Source organism: Tachysurus vachellii, chromosome 7 (genome assembly GCF_030014155.1).
Source record: "Tachysurus vachellii isolate PV-2020 chromosome 7, HZAU_Pvac_v1, whole genome shotgun sequence".
NCBI lineage: Eukaryota > Metazoa > Chordata > Actinopteri > Siluriformes > Bagridae > Tachysurus > Tachysurus vachellii.
The window spans coordinates 8,938,060-8,953,142 of NC_083466.1; the positions used below are offsets into that span (position 1 = coordinate 8,938,060).

At 37.8% G+C, this 15,083-nt stretch overlaps 1 protein-coding gene across 1 annotated transcript in view; it reads right to left on the reverse strand.

The window, feature by feature from the left end:
* The window catches only part of LOC132848455 (collectin-12-like), a 51,534-nt gene that overhangs the window by 31,958 nt on the left and 4,493 nt on the right, over window positions 1-15,083 (reverse strand). The gene's annotated exons all lie outside the window — the stretch shown is intronic.

Here is a 15,083-nt window from a genome sequence, read left to right on the forward strand (position 1 = left end):
ATGTCTGAATTTTTAATTCCTTTCAAACCAGAGTGACTTACGAGCATATCGTCGCTGTCGGGCGGAAACCTCGTATGTCCAAATTTTGTCATTTTCATATTTTTTCACATATCGATGCTATTGGTCAGTCCCCACGTGGGTGTGTTATTTTTACAAGTTATTAACCAATCTAAAGTCTTGAAAATAGCTTGAGCGTAAATCTCATAACCCCATTGGACACTTCAGCTGTCCACCTCTTCCTCACTCCGCAGGAGAGCTTCGCGGCATATTTCTCCTTAATAAGAGTCGCAACGAATCAACACGTCTTCTGAGGTAAATGTCTTCAAAACACTGGGCTCAAAGAAAAAAAATCTTGACCCCCGCTAGTTCTGGTGCTCGTCTGAGGACAGGAATTTAGCGCAAGACAATCCACTGCAACGCGGACTAAACCCTGTGCACTGCAGATAAGGTACGGCGTTTTTTTCATTTGCTGAAAAATAACGCTTTTGGAGATACGAGGATTCCGCCTGACAGAGACGATATGTCAATTTTTTTTATTAAAGAATGAGATGATTTACATTCAATTAATTTATACTTACATTTCATTAGATAGCATTACATTTAATCAGCAAATTAGTTCCTATTATCACTTCAGATATATCACATATAAAAAGTCGTTCCATCACTAGCTTCTCTTTATTCTCCAACTTGATGTTAATATTAAAAGAAACCCAAGAAACCACAAAGTGCTCCAGCCTGAAGACTTTCAGGTTTCCTGACAGACAGTTTCACCATGTCAAAGATTACACAGGTGTCTATGTGGCCTTTTCGCCATACAAGCCAATGTTTTACTATAAAAATCATAATATATTAGTAAAAGTGCATTACTTTAAATCTTGAAATGCTGTTAGAGAAAATAAAAGAACACTTTCTGACCGAACAAACCTGTCCATTCATTATCGCTGTAGTATAATGATTAATACATAGAAACCAAATAAAAAAAGGTTTGTAACCGCTGAATCAAAATCATAAGGAGCTTAGACTTTTGGTGTCCTGTGTATCTAGTTTTTTATTACATGTGAATCATGGGGCAACGTCAAAATCCACTGGTAAGTTCACGCTTCAGCAGCCGCACAACAACAACAACACTCAGCAGAGTCAGCAGAGTCAGTCTGTGGAGGCAGGGGAGGAGTCATGTGGATCTAAAGCTGATGTGGTCAGGCTTCATCAAATAAACATTCACAACCACAATACATTTAGACATTCCACAGCTGACCTAACATTCTCCCCCCTCTACCAATTTGATCAGAATGTGAGCCTTCATCAGCAGATGGTCACAGTGGCAGCCCTGGCATCTAGGTTGTCCTCTAATAAGAGCCCCAGGAGGGAGATGAAGGGGATGAAGAGGGCAGGTCACATCTCTGGACTCAAACATCTGTGTAAACAGTGCCTCAAAGGGCCCCGGATGTGGTAACTGCGGCCCCCAGTGGCCCTGCTCACATTAAGTCCTCTGTAAGGTGGTCTCTATGTGGGGGGATGAACACTCCCCTTTAAGATCTTATCATGTAGGAGCTCAAGTTTAACATCAACACATAAACAAGCACTGTCCCTAAACAGGACGGAAACACAAGAGCTTTACGGAAAACACTGCACTGCCCTTTATGTATTTACAGCCCTGTTTGTTCCACTGAATGAAAAGTATTTTCCCAGAGATGCCATCCACTCTCTCAGCATCCTTTGATCTGGGGCATAACTCAGTCTTCTGAACAACACACTGCTGTCTGAAGTTATTCTGACGTATACAGAAATACTTCTAACTTTTTGTTTAAACGTCCAATTCTTCATCTGGCTCACGGTTCTAGATTGACACAACATGCAAACCACATTAATGTAGCAAAATCATAACAGCAAATCGGAAAATGCAAGAGCAAACTGAATAAAACAAAACACCCAAATTAAAACATAACAGCCAACCAAAAACACTACAACAAAATGTGAAAACACATCAGCAAAATCAAAACCACATCAACGTTAACTCAAAACAGAAAGGGGACATCCTCGTTGCTGATTGGCTAAAGCATGTGTCTTTCTGGGAGTCTGAGGAAACAGAGAGGTGGATGATGTACACAGTAAAACTGAATAATAAATACATTTTCTAGCGAGGAGTTTTGTATTTTTTATTTATTTATTTATTTATTTATTTATTTATTTATTTATTTATTTATTTTTAGATATGATGTAGATTTTAGATAAGCTGTATCATTAACATATATATTCAGAAGAAAGCACTCACTGTAATAACACTGGCAGGTTAACTAGAAGCCAGACCGAAAAACATATTGTGACGTTCATACGCCTTGTCCAATCAGGTATGAGTATGTGCTTCTGTTAGACGTTAGTGTTGATGCACTTCGGATCGTCTCTGAGGTCAACACGCAGCTCAGTTTAGGTATAATAAACTGCCTTGCTCATTAAATAAAGGCTATAAGGAAGCCAGATGTGTCTATCAGCTGAAGTGCCCCTAACTGCAGGGTCTGAGCCAGGAAATTCTCAAAGAGTAAATAAATACTAGAGCTTCCTGTTTGTGGTTAAGGTATGGCAGCACTTAACATGATGCTGTCTGTGGCTTAACTGACAGCGAACAAGTTTGAGAGAAATCACAATTCTCTTACTGGCCAAAAACTCAGAACTGTGACTAAAGCAATAAAGGCAATACACTGCAGGTGGGAGTCATAAACATTCTACATTTTATGTTGTTGATGGAGTCTGATGAAAGAAGAAAGCATTGTGAAAGAGATGTGTGGAGGAGGTGGTGGAGACATAGAAGGCACAGAGGGGTATGGGGGGAAAGGGGAAGAAGGATAAAGTCAGAGAGGAGAGAGGGAAAGAATGCTGAGGTTCACATCAATGCATGTAAAACAGCTGTGTTTCATTTGGACTCAGGAAGTAAGAGACAGAATTCCTGTATTGCTTGCTCTCTTGCGCTCTCTCTCTCTCTCTCTCTCTCTCTCTCTCTCTCTCTCTTTTTTTGTCAGTACCTGGTGCAAGAGCCTAGTCACACAAAAACACTGGTGATGGAAAGAAAAAGACAGCTATATCCAACCACAGACGCTCCAGGAACAAATTCTCCACAGCGAATTCAGAAGAAAAACTGGATAAATACTCATGCAAATCATCAAAGCGTACATTCTTTCCATGTTTGTTATTTTTAAGAAAGTCTATTTTCTTTGCACACTGTCTTGTAAATGCTGCCCTAATTACAGGCTCTGCTTTAGATTAAAGCGTGTATAGGGTTTGTATTATTTAATATTATGTACATATTATATAGATGTGATGTAATGTAGTGAATATTGCTCCCATGCACAAGATGGAAGTATGAATTGGTTTTCTTAACGTGTTGTATTTAGATATTACTGTAGCTATTAGATGTTTAGATGATGTTTATTAGATGATTAAAGTTGTCCTGAGATCAACCCACAAAATACAGCACCTAAACTTCATGAATTGTCAGAACTGGAAACGTGTTAAAGTCAGATGAGACCAAGATATGCACAGAATTGGAAAATAAGTGGGCTGCATATAAGAAAGAACATTCATACTTGTTACATTTGGTACTAAGTCTAGTTTTGTAGCTCGGTGTCCAGGGCTCTTGTAAAGGTTGAAGACATCATGATTTCTGCTATGCAGCAGGATATGCTGTATCTGTACATCATTAAAGTCAAAACTCCCACCAATAATCCATCATTTCTACTGTGCTATCGGACAACCACTGCAGAGGTGCGCCAGATGTTTTTGCTTCAGCGCTTTTCTGATCTTCTATATAAACCAGCCTTGTGTGAGTTCTTGGTCAGCCAGGAATCATCCAAACACACTTGTACACTCATTTTATTGGTTTACTGAAAAAAATCTCAATGAATTTATTTAATTCACATGTGTGAATCAGTTCCACATGATTGAAAGGAGTAACACGAATATAATTAATTCCAAACACCCAACATGATTCGATCAGGTATTTTCAAAGCCCTGAATAAAATCAGACACTGAGCTCTTACCTGAGCTGAGAATCAAACCCATAATACTGGTGTTTTGCAATATTTGCAGATATTACGACTGCCTTATTCTTTGTTTTAATCACATACATTTAACACTATAGTATTAATGTAGTCCCTATCAGTACCAACATCCTCATGAGATCACAACGTAATTGATTTATGTTAATAAATCTAATGAATCTAATAAATGGACTAAACTCCACATTGTTCACTCCACATCATTCAGTCTACTCATTACAAACTTGTTTAAATTCCTCTGGGTGGGAGGGATGTGATACACTCTCTCCCTTGTCAGTCACAGTGACATTAGCCAATTGTGGGTGTTTTTTCAATTGCATTTACAGAACGATTAGTGGTCATGGTTATGAAGGTTGTGAGTTCGAATCCCAAGTCCACCAAGCTGCCATGGCTGGGCCCTTGAGTGAGGCCCTCAATCGTACAACTGTATACAACTTAACTTATAAATTAGCTAATCATCTGAGTTTATTATAGATTCAACACCAACTTCTCAATGCTAAAGCCTACAAATGATGGAGATACAGCATATGTAGAATGTTATTTTGTGTATTGAGTGTAAGAGGTTGTTCTTCTCAAATTCCTAATGGGTGTGTGCTCATGTATACAGAAGATGGCAGATAACACTTTCCTCCGAGTATGTTATGCTGCTCTGTGATGCAGCATGAGCAACAATTAAAAAAAAAAAAACAACAAAAAAGTGGTCGGCTGATTTCACATGTATCAGAGGAAGCATGAGTTAGCCTTTACCCTCTGTGGTTAGTAGTTCATGTATGATAGAGAAGAGCTGGCTGGTGAGTAAACATGTCAACATATGACAGAAACATAGACTAAATGAAAATTGGGTGTGTTTTTCATGCAGGTGTAAATAAACTGTCCCACTAACTCCATTCCCTCAATGACCCACTGGTTAAAAAGCACATCGCTTCTAGTATAAAACACGTTTAGCTCTGCTGTAGATTATAATGGTACAGAAGGTTGTTTGTATCAACAGAGATCACAGCGTACAACACCTCATCACTGTGCTGAGACATTATTGTGCACTGAGCCAGTCTTAAGATCAGCTCAGTGTGTGACATTTGCCACTTTCCACTATATATTAATATCCAGTATACTGTAAAATAGCACTTTATTTCTATTCCTTTTTTCTTTTTCCATTCTTTTTCTCATATTCACTGTATACAGCACTTTATATCTATTCATTTAATCGCTGTTTACCTTAATTACACTGTTGATGATGTCTGCTGCTTATACTGTATCAACAAATGCTAAAAACTTACTGCAATACCACACCCTACTCTTTGATTGTTTTTTTTTTTTTTAATATTAAATATTTTATTTTGTTTTATTTAAAACTTCAGTTCTGTTACATCTCACATTGTATTTTTTCTCTCAATTTCAGGAATTGGAAGTGATGCAGAGTTTCTGTCAAAACTAAAAATATGTATATTTGCTGTATATAACTTTTTATATAATTTAACTTAACATTATTTATTTATTTATCTATCTATCTATCTATCTATCTATCTATCTATCTATCTATCTATCTATCTATCTATCTATCTATTTATTTATTTGTTGGTTTTAATTCAATTCAATTTAATTTAATTTAATTTAATTTTTTATTTTATTCCTACTGAATAGGAGTTATAAGCACTATGTTGGCACCACAGGTGTGAAAATCTTGCAAAGGCCAATTCTTTGTTATAGATTTAATAAAGGCATGCAGGAATATACACTTTGTTTCCTAGAAACCGCAGACCCCCTGGCTTTTTTTTTTTTTTTTTTTTTTACAAAGAACAAAACATTCCTCCTTTCAGTTAATCTTCTTAAAATGTTATTAAACACAGCAGTGATTGGCATTGCCTGTTTTAATGAGCATCTGCACTAGGCCTGGAGGGTAAATCCACATATTTTAGCTTGCTGAACCTCTACTTCATTTGCACTATTCTTTCTTATTTCTTTTTCCTTTTTTTTTGTGATCAGCTCAAGTAAGCATTACACAACTCCCAAAGTGATGCTGCACAAGATCATTCCAATTCCACAAGCATTGTATCGCTGTGCACTGGGACTAATAACCACCCCTCCACACATACATCAACAATCACGCAGAAGAATGTTAACAAGTAAACACTTACAAAAACTGCATATAACCACAGAGACAAATTACCACACCATTATGTCAGTAATCCTCTGCACTGTACGGCTTGGAATCTGTCTTTTTTAAATCTGCCTTTTTTTTTTTTTTTTTTTTTTTTTACAAAAACTTCCAAACAGGTTTATGACTCTTTAAATAGGCCAGGCCTCTGAGAGCATCTGGAGCTCATTAAACCTAGCATGAATCAAAGTATGCATGAGAACATTTGATACACCAACATGCCATGGACTGAAGGATAAACATCTAAAATGTCAATTCGAATTACATTTGCGATGCAGGGAGCGCTTCTCTAAATGGTGCCATTGTGGGTTGGGCTTCCTCTCAATGTAGCGGATGCATTTTAATCATGGAAACGTGCTTCACTTGACCTAAAGCTGACTTTTTGTACAAGGTATATGATCACACAGGCAACAAAACAAGAAAGCAAAAAAAAAAAAGACAGGCTATGATTTGGTCAAAGACATAAATTATAATGGTGGTGCAATTGTTCGAGAAAGAGAAATAAATCTTAGTGAAGTGGATGTCATCATAAACAAGATGTTTCCGGAGGAAAAGACCAATGTAGTGCTGCCTAGAGCAAAAAAAAAAAAAATCATTTCTTTCTAACTTCAATAGCCATAATGACATCACATAACGAAAGACAGAAATACAGGGAGAAGAGGAGCAGGAATGTGTCCTCTCGTGAGCTCAAGCTAGGCAATAAGCTCTTGCTTATACACTGGCATGGTTATTAGGCCATGTGTGAACTGTTTTCGGCTCCAATCTCTTCCATATGTGATCATGGTCTCATGCAAGAAAAAGTAATTTGGCAGGAACCTAGCCAATCCAGTCTCTTTTTTAAAATGTTTTATGAACAGAAAGAGCTAGTCCCTACGTCACACCGTATTGCACAGCTGCCATTGTTTGTTTCACGTGACAGAGTGGACGCCGTTCAAGACTTCAGTTTAGTGGCAGGTTTGGAGGTGATTATGTCCATCCCCAGGGGAGCCATTTGCCTTCAGTTATCATAAGACCCACCGTTAAACAAGTCACTTATTTTAATCTGAAGCAGCAGGCAGGAAAGAGGACGTGCAGAAAATCTGACATTCAAAGAAAAAATCATTCAGAACCAGGAAGACAGATTCCGATTAAAATCTCTGACCGGAAGTCAAGATTGCCTTGAAAAGCAGGCACTATTATTTCAAATGTGCCTGGAGTGCCACAAAAGCCCATTATACCTCTATTCCAGATGATGCCAATCATTTAGACTATTTAAACTTTATGTTTAAACTTTATGTAGGACACACCAGCGTCATCTTCAGCCGTACTGCCAAACAGAAAAGAAAGAATAATCATACTGAACTTCCAGTAATTTTTAACAAGGCCATCTGGAGACCATCTTTGAGTTGGTCACTGCAAAATACTGATTTTGTGTTTGTGCAGCTATTTGTTGACTGAATTTATGTTTGAGGTCATCTACATCTTGAAAGATACTTTTATGATTTATTGTTAACTTCCTAGCACAGTCGACCAATTTTTTATTTTCTTTATTGCTTAAATATCCTGGGTTCCTGTAGTAAAAATTCATGATACCATAGCCCTTAGACCACTTGCCACAAAACAGCTTCCAAGCCTTTTTAGCTTTAAGCCTTTTTACCAATACACTGGAGTTCCTTTATACAGCAAAATGGATCTATGAGTTGAATTATTTTATGGCTGCAAGTCTGATATAAATTTAATCGGGACACTGTCTAGAGGCTTTCTATGTGAGATGTTTTTACTTCTTTTACTACAAATATTAAACGCTTATGAACAAGTACTTAGGGTGTCTCAGAGAGCAGAAATAGGTTCGATATCAGCATTTACTCTAAAAAAAAAGAAAAAATGTATATGATTGTTTTTGAACTTTTCTCTATGAAATTATTGCCCCAGTGGGCTAAGTAAAACAGAAACACTGAAAAACTACAAATTCTTAAAGCCCTTTTTTATATGATCCATTAAACCCACCTGTGGCGTGTGATATGACATGATAAGAAATATAATGCTGAACAAGGGCATGCCAAAGCAGGTGCAAACTGCATTTTTTTGGCCTCTAGTAAAAAGAGTTAATCAAGGACATGTTGGCTTTAAATCTGATTATTATAAGTTTTAGATTTGTTCTATTGTCTGCCATATGAATATAATGAAAACATAAAATGCCTAGGTATTTTTATTTCCATTACTTGACTTGTGAAGGTCAACAACGGATCTGTAAATGATTTGAGTTTCCCAATGGTAATCAAAGACAATAGGATTTCACAGTGGTGGCTCAGTGGTTAAAGCCTTGGCAACAGATTAGAAGGTGGTGAGTTTTAATCCCAGCACCAACAGTCCCACTGATGAGTTCTTGTACAGAGACTTAACACACAACTGCTCACATCCCTTCAAATATTTACTTATACAGTACCAGGTGTCCTGTAAGATCTATAAATGCATTCTCTTCCACATCATAAAACAAATTGGCTGTAAATTTTATTTTGCTGATAAAATACTGTAAAATGTAAATTATACAACTAAACATATTTTTAGTAAAGTATTATAATATATTGCATCCTATTAAATAACACATAATGCAGTGCGTTTGCTCATTTCCAGGTGAAATGAAATACAGCTGAGCTAAAAGCTAAGGGTCTTGATCAAGAACACAGCTGGGGTAATTTGGTACTGCTGGGAATTTGAACACACAATCAAAGCCTTAATCACCGAAGCACTACAATTAACTCAGCTAGCTCGCGTCGTGTCAGTGCAATCTTTTAGTGCAAGCTAATTCAGTGGTTCAAGTGTTTGAATTAAAGTAACCATTTGTGCTAGTCATGTTAGCTCTGTGGTTAAGGCTGCGTGTTACAGATTAGATTCAAATCTCAGCACTGCCATGGTTGGATTCTTAAGCAAGACCTTTCTGCTTCAGATGTTTTCCAGATCAATTGTAAGTTGTTTGTTTTTTTAAAGCATCAGCCAATTGAACAGTGTACTAGATTATGTGTTATTTTACATTATGTATACACTATGAGTACAATATTTGACTGTAAATATACATATATATTTAAAATCTGTTGTTTTACAGTGCATGCTGAGCATCTTGAGTGGAGAATAGTCTTAAGGAGAGACTGTATGTACAACACCAGCCTCTGCATAACATCAGTACAGCACCATAAAGTGCTTTAATAGAGCTAAACACAGCACACTACCACATCTCGCTCTCTAGTCTCATTTGCTAGCATATAAGCATGAGGTCATATACAGAAAAGCAAGAACATATGTTACAACAAGGCAAAGTTAGAGAACAGGCCTGAGGGGAACACACTGTCCTAACCACCTACAGTGTAGCGAGGCAGCTAAACATTCGTAAACAAATGTACCCATTTACGCACACTGACGATATATTAAACTTTGAGTACAAAACATCTATCAGGTTTCAGGCACATGGAAATTACATAAATGATATTGATGTCAGAACCATTGGAAGAATGTTTAGTTTAAAGCAGTTCAAGTGGAAATAATAGTAATGATCTAAATGATAATAAAAAAAATAAAAAAAAATGCTGGATTAAATATTTGTTGCTAATATGTTTAAACTAATGGGAGACAAACATACACCACAGAGACTGGTGAAGGAACAGTTATAGCTACATTCCCCTTTAAAACTACTGGAATGGCGAGGCCAATTTATTTGTTTTTGTTTAAGACTGAAGAGATCTGGGTTTGAGATCAAAAAATTAATAAGAGAAGAGATTTTAGAATTTCACATATTATTTCCTGATATTTATATGTAGATGTGTTAAATGACATTGTAGAACATAGCACATTTTGTATAAGACCACCCAATTTTTAGGTGAGCAACGTCACTGCCAGGTGTTTCCTGTTACCAAGGTGTGTGCTATTAGATTAGACTATTAGACTGTTTAAACAATAAATACCTCTGAATGTCTACTCTTGGTTTTAGCTTTAAGCTTCACCTGTGAAAACTGCATTTGTTGTTAAAAAGGATAATCCTAGATGACGACCAGAGAGCTGTCTATAGGAGAAAAGCAAGCCATTTTGAAGCTGACAAAAGAGGGAAAATCAATCAGAGGCATTGCACCAGCACTGGGTATAGGCAATACAACAAACTGAAATGTCCTGAATGAGAAAGAAACCACAACTTTTTATGATAGATTTTCATGAGAACTGCGAGGAACAAAAAAGCAAAATAACAGTAAGAGGCATCTGCAACAAGCTCCACAGGAAAGGGGTGAAGGCATCACAACCCATTATACATATACGGTATAACGAAAAATATGGAGACCGTACCACAAGATGCGAACTCATCAGAAGTAAGAATCAGAAGAAAAAGTGGTGCATTTAGAACATTACATCAGTAGTGTTATTCTTCTACCATAGCTTCCTTTGTTTGGAAGTATGACATCACTGAGGCAAATGGTTCCAAAAAAGCAAGGTTGCCAGAAAAGATGGCAGTAAACGGACGATTACATAAAATGACTAAATCCGAGTAATAAAACAAAAATCCCAAACAGGAAATCATGTTCAGAAACAGCCAAAACTTGTGCTGTAAAAATTCAAAACAGACCAAGATTTTTTTTTATTAAATCGGTTTAAATATGAAAAAAAAAATCATCCCTAGATGATTTACTGAGACATTCTTTTGGCCAAGTGGGAGTGCTAAGAGTTTCAAATCTCCTGACCTTTTCATTTCAACCCACACTAAGTATGGAGATTTGGTGGTGTGAGCACGAGAAGCTTATGTCACTGGGTGGTCCACCCTTATGCCTTGTTTCCTGACTCAGCTCTGAATGCATTAAAAAGCTGTCTGTTACTACCACCGCTAGACCCCGATATGCACTGTGTCATCTAAGCCTGTACAGTAAGCACCATTCATCATACTAAAGTGCAATTAATACTCAAGAAAAGTGCTATAACTGAAATTACAGTGCTGCTTGCTTGTGCGAGCCCTGTATTGTATTACTGTAGTCCTACAGGACTATAGACGAAGTGCCAGATTGCCTACATACAAACATCTCATCAGAAAGGCCTATGGAAAGCTAGTTTATGATCACCACTTTAAATCACTTTACTATGATTTAGAAATTCTTCTTTGAATTCATAACATTGGAGAAAAACTGAAGGAAACATGAGCTGAAGGAAGGTCTTTCTGACTGCCAAAGTAATCAAAGGTAAAGAAAATAAAGGCAGAGTGCCTCTGTCTTGGCCAGCTCTGAAAATGGGATGTCCAGTTTGCAATGCCTTTGATTCTAAACAGGGTAAATGAAAATACACATACAGTATTACTTATGCAGGCACATAAGTACGTTTCTTCTCAGAACAGGGAATATGGAGTTGATTTTGGCTGGTGGGTGAGCCAAAAGACTTTCGTTAATATATCAGACAGGGTGTAGCACTCTGGACCTGCAATAATATAAAAGCAGCACACTCACATGTGTGTTATTTTTGACTAGTTGCCTGTTGAGGAAGAGAGGCACTATGTCCATGCATCATAGAACAGCACAATTCCATACCACAAAGCTTGTAATAAGGGGTGCAGTTTATGAGCAAGATTATCCCTGGAGGTCTGTTGCTGTGATGCTGTTTCTTGGAAGTTGCGTATCTTAACTCAGCTCTGGATCTGAACGTGTTTTTCACATCTGGTGTAGGCAACAACAGATGTCCTGCTTTGAAATGTCAATTTATGTCCATTTGTCCATAACAGAGTGTTAGGGAATCACTGGTGGCTTATTCCCATCGACCTCGACCACAAGGCCTGTGACCACACATCTCCTAACCATGGTTCCAGTGGTCATAGTATGACCTGTGTATTTTTGTTGAAAAGTGGTTGTTCCATTCTCCTGATCCTGGGGAACGAGATAAGGAAAAGCTATACAGACCAGACCCCCAGAGGGATTAAACTGTAGACTCTCTGACTTGGAGATAAGGGAATGTTCTCTCTGTACCTCTGCTCTCCATGAAAGAACTAAAATCAAATTACACTGCAAACACACTTCTAACCAATGTCCAGTTAAAGCCATTTGAGGGTGGCTGAGACAGACCACAAGAAAAGGTTCTGCAATGCAAGTCAAAACAATAACAGTAACATATCTATAAATGCAGGCAGCTTTCAACATCAATCCTTGGCAGAAATGCTTACCATTACCGTATCTTACTCTGGGTGAGAATTTCCCCTATGACACAGATGTAAGAACCTTATTGAACCTACGGTAACAACAAACATTGAGGCATCTGATATCAACAATGCGTAATGCTTAAAATAATATATGTAATCAATTTTGTAGGTAGGGGGCACGGTGGCTTAGTGGTTAGTGTTCACCTCACACCTCCAGGGTTGGGGGTTCGATTCCCGCCTCCACCTTGTGTGTGTGGAGTTTGCATGTTCTCCCCGTGCCTCGGGGGTTTCCTCCAGGTACTCCGGTTTCCTCCCCTGGTCCAAAGACATGCATGGTAGGTTGATTTGCATCTCTGGAAAATTGTCCGTAGTGTGAGTGCGTGAGTGAATGAGAGTGTGTGTGTGCCCTGCGATGGGTTGGCACTCCGTCCAGGGTGTATCCTGCCTTGATGACCGATGACGCCTGAGATAGGCACAGGCTCCCCGTGACCCGAGGTAGTTCGGATAAGCGGTAGAAAATGAGTGAGAGTGAGAGAATTTTGTAGGTGCACCTTAGAAAATATTATATTGACAATGACATACTGTAACCCTGGAAATAGTGTACATTCAGCCACAGATTAATGTTAATTAACCATCAGTTGGGATTAAATAACATTACAGAGTGGCAAATGAAAGGAAAATGCAACAAATTGCCTTTGCAAGGTGTTGCTCCACAAAAAGCTTTTGTAGCGTCTGTTATTAATATTATATGTCTATTATTAATAATTATTAAAATATAACTAATATTCCAATTAGTGTTTTTTTTTTTAAAAACATCACTTCAAAGTCATCAGTCAAACACATCAGTCCCAAATCTCCCATAACTATTTACTTGGGCTGTGCTCTGATTGCTGTGAAGGCCATAGCATATGATTTGCATCACTTTTATACACATCATTCAATCTGTGAGTCCTCACATACCCTGTGGATGGGATAAAATGATCTTCTGGAAGAGAACTCACCCGTCTGAATAGAAATGTTTTGTCGTAGGTTAATGGTGATAAAATAAAATAGTGTTATATGTACATATAGCTGTGTATATATACATATAGTACGCAGAAGATTAGACGTAACCTTATTTTAAAGGGACAAAAAAATCTCCAACAGCGCAAGTAAAAAGCACTGATTGTCCTTTAATTTGTCACCTGTCAAGCATTCATTTGATCAGGAAATACAACATGCTACAGAAAGCTACTAATACTATTACTAATATATTCAGAAAACTTCCCAAAGGTGGAATAGAACATGACCAGATGAGTAGAACAGAGTAGAGTAGAACAGAGTAGAGTAGAGTAGAATAGAGTAGAGTAGAATAGAGTAGAGTAGACGGTACTTTATTTCACCATCAGGGGAAATCCGGTAATGTTACAGTACACTACGAGCTGAGTGTTGCAATCAAATTCATTGCAAATCAGTGCAGGAAACTGAATGTAACTAATCACTAATACATTCTTGCCCACAACTGTGACAAAACAATGTGCTGAGATTTGAAAGTGGACCTAGACCTGCTTATCAGAATGGTTCCTCTCCTTTGCTCAGGATGCGGGTTACTGCAGGAAAGAGAACTGCATATTTTTCTCTGTCTATGTTTTCACTGGCTCCAAAATAAGGCCTGCGTTATGATGCTGAATATCCACTAGAAAGCGCACCCCCACAATTCCTTGCTCCAGCACCAACACAGCAGTATCCTGGCCAATCGACCCCCACGCTCTCCAGCTTCTCCGGCTCCCTGCCCCCTCCTCAGCCGATATGAGCTCCAGTTAAACAAACCCCCTGAGATTGCTGCAAGAAACAGGATTTAAAGTCTGTCTATGGAACACAATTTTTTTTAAACAGCTCAGATCTCAAGGTGGATCTGATTACTCTTGTCTCATTGAATTCTGTACATCGGACCATTAATGAAAAGTTGCTTTCGGTCTCATGACACTTCATTTTAGGGGACAAAGTCAGTACTCTTGCAGTGGTATTTCTGTGCTGCTGACTCAGTAGTAAGAAATCACTTGAAATAACATCAAACTAAAATTCAGCCCATGGCCACACCCGGTGAAACCACAATTTGTATGAAACAATATGCGCATTTATCAAATTTTTACATCAGTAGCACGGCAGCTGCATTTTCCTTGCGCATTTAAATGAATGACAACTCATCTGTATTTTGAATCACTGAATTACTCGGACATTTGTACTGTAATAACCAGAGCAAAAATATATTATCGTATATAAACCTTTATTCAGATTAAAACCCCAAAAGCACAGTGTGTCCTCTCAAAGTTACATAAAAGGGAAACTAGTGGTTCTAATGGCTGGTTAAATCGTTTGTAGTTCTGTTCTTCTTCAACTCATATTCCATCTGTGATGCTGGAATTTACTTCATACATTTATTTTTTAGTTTGTTTAGTAACTGGAGGATTAAATTTCATGGCTCGGCTTTCTTTTTCTCCTCTTTCTTTTCTGTAGTGTATAAGGGTCATGTGCTATAACATCTACAGTCCGAGCAAATAATAGTGTTCTTGTCAGTACTGTGATGAATGAAATTGCTTAGCTATTTTTTCCCCAAATGAGGATGATGATGATAATGGCACTTACATCATCTCTCCAGAGCCTTTGCATTTCCTAATAGCTTGCTTCAGAGCATACCCACATCATGTTCATGCCTAACTAAAGCACACGTCTCTAAATCAAAACCATTTGGAGTAAACAGCCCAGA